Source organism: Anneissia japonica, unplaced genomic scaffold (genome assembly GCF_011630105.1).
Source record: "Anneissia japonica isolate Jap-2015-1 unplaced genomic scaffold, ASM1163010v1 scaffold287726_len2788222_cov184, whole genome shotgun sequence".
Lineage (NCBI taxonomy): Eukaryota > Metazoa > Echinodermata > Crinoidea > Comatulida > Comatulidae > Anneissia > Anneissia japonica.
Window position 1 is genome coordinate 1,289,465 of NW_022705125.1, and position 3,157 is coordinate 1,292,621.

Genomic DNA, 3,157 nt, shown 5'->3' on the forward strand with positions numbered 1-3,157 from the left:
CTAAAATACGAAAGGTTACGCTTATTGGAAGGGATGAGTTGATAACAGGTCTAGCACTGGTCGTCGATGTTTTTGATAAAATCCTTTGAATCAGTGTATCTTCCATATTCACTGTCTTATTACCAAATGAAGGCTCTAAAAAGTAATAATAATTATTATTATTTTCATTATTATCACGAAATGTTGTTGCCGTACCTGACTTGTTATCGTACTGACTGCTCAGTACTTTCCCAAATGTTTTCAAAATCTCTAAGGTAATCTGGTGGGAATCGAACCCATGACCTCCAGATACAGTAACTACTCTGGTGTCATCATCATCATCATCATTATCATCATCATCATCATCATCATTATTACTATCATTATCATTATCATTATCATCATCATTACCATTATCACTATTATTATTATTATTATTATTATTATTTTTGTCATCATCATCATTATTGTTATTATTTGTCATTCAAATGCAGTATTTCACGATTTAAATATGTATGTATATAATGCTGTGCTTATGCGTCACCCAAGTAAAATATTTAATGTAAACAACTATTGTGATTTGAAATACTGAACATTATGTTAAAATTATTATTATTATTATTATTATTATTATTATTATTATTATTATTATTATTATTATTATTATTATTGTTTTTAAAGGTGTATGCATGCGAAGTAACAATGATAAATGCTTGTGGTACTGCAAGCATTTTATCAAAGTAGTTATTGTTGCTTAAAATCAAACTGGCGGATGAGGAAGATAGCGTTGTCGATAAAATGCCACGGGCGACCACGTATACGCTCTCGCTAGTCAAATATTAATATCCTGACTAGATACGGATTGAAGCTTCATATCAACATAATAACTGTCATAATGCTTAACTACCCGTATTATTGTCACCTTGTTGCCGTTACATAAACGTAGGCAGGTAGGCATGTTATTTGGGCGTGGATTACAGTAGATGTTGGAACGTTTATTTCCTTCTATAGAGTGTTAGAATCATATATATTATTTTTGTCCCTCAATCTCATGTCAGGTACTTATAATCATATGCCTAAGTTGGGGAGTATTACTTATAGTTACCAAAGCTTGATTCACACTTGAGATAAACCGGGCACACACTGTGCCCGACCGTCGCGACGCGTCGTCAGCCTACGCGATTGTATAAATGCGTGCGCAACAGATCGTTTTTAATGAAGGTCCGCTCAGTCTCTGTCGTTGACAATCAGCAGGCAGTGTCGTGCTAATTAACAAACGGTCAAACGGATTGATTCGTCGGCTAACGGTCGTACAACGCATCGTATGTGCCCGGCTTAAGAGGCGTTTAAGCATGCGCATATAGCACACATCAAGTACTACCATTCACGAAGAGACTTATTTAAAATACAATCAGTGGCGACGAAAGCGTCTGAAAAATGTGGTGAGGTGCAAGTTAGGGGAAATGCAAACTTGAAGGGTGAAATATGCTGTGATGGCCCAAAGTGGGCGTCGTTCAAAATGTCTCAAAGGTGGTTTTTGGGGGCGAATCCCCCCAAAAATACGGCAATTTAGGGGTTTCAGAGGCTTATTTAATCGATTTAAAAAGGTAGATAATTTACTAATGTAAAAGATACATATAATTTTTTTCTCCCCAAAGGGTTTTCTTCCTTTTGCAGGGGAAAACCGTTTTAAATTAATTTAATTTATTACACTTTGTGTGCACGTTGTAGGCCTACATTGGCATATAACATATGAACGTCCATGTATTTTTATATACATGATTTATGCGGGCTTGTATGTATGTGCTTTTTTATAGAGCGTATGAAGGTGTAGACGTGTTTCTGTAAATGGTTTTTCTTGACTGTGTGCGATGTATATACACGTATAATGTATTTTCCTAATGATTTTTATGTCTACATCATGCATGTATTATGTGCGCGTGCATTTTTTCATCATTCTGATTTTATCACTGTTCGTTTTGATATTTCCATTTTTCTTTGTATAAATTTAAATGTTGAACAGTTGATCCTTTTTTATGTTTATGTTTGAAATACAAATATGTAGGCCTATTTATATATATATATAGGCCTATATTTATATAAGATATTATTGTAAGCGTACTGTACCAGCATTTCCAAGTGGATAACACGGATTTCATAGTACAGTATTATAGCCTACATTATTACCGCCCATACGCTTAGTTAATATTATTGATATTTAAGGTTAATTCATCTTTGGAACCAATACTTTGGATAGGTTCAACAAGAAAACTGAGACAAAGCAATGTAGATATATAAACCTTCTCACGCGTAAAAAAATTAATTTATGTATTGCTGGTTTATAATAGTTGAAAAAATATTACGGTACATTTCAAAGTTTAAAGATGGAAATTTTCTTGTAAAGGCAGTTCAACTATCATTATAGAGATTTAATTTTAATAATAATAATATATTATAAATAATGTGGGCATATGCATCACCATCATCATCCTCATCATAATTAATATCATAATTACTATTAAGTTTGGTAAAAAAAATGTCAAGTATATAGCATACAGCTATCAGCTATATGGTTAAACCAACTGACACACACGACGAAATAACATAGTACAATACAACAAGACAGAACGATGGAATACAAATGTTTCAACTATCATTGTAGAGATTTATTATTTTAATATAAATAATGTGAGCATGCATCATCATCATCACCATCATCATCATCATCATCATCATCATCATCATCATCATCATCATCATCATCATCATCATTAATACTATAATTACTATTAAGTTTGGTAAAAAAAAAATATAGTATATATTATATATATGTATATATAAAATAAAGTATATAGCATACAGCTATCAGCTATATGGTTAAACCAATTGACATACACGACGAAATAACATAATACAATACAACAAGACAGAACAATAGGATACAGATGTTTCATAAAACGTCTGTTAAGTAATTGCCTTTTGGGCAGAACAGAAAATTGTAATCAAGCGCCACAAGCAGTATGATAATATAATATCTTTATGTTCCTATCTGAAGACTGTTATTTGTTATTATTATTATTATTATCGTAACGATGTAACTTGAAAAATTTATTTTAAACCGTTGCTCATTTTATGATCTTTTCGCCTTTTGTTTTTGTCCTTGTCCTTATGTTTTCGT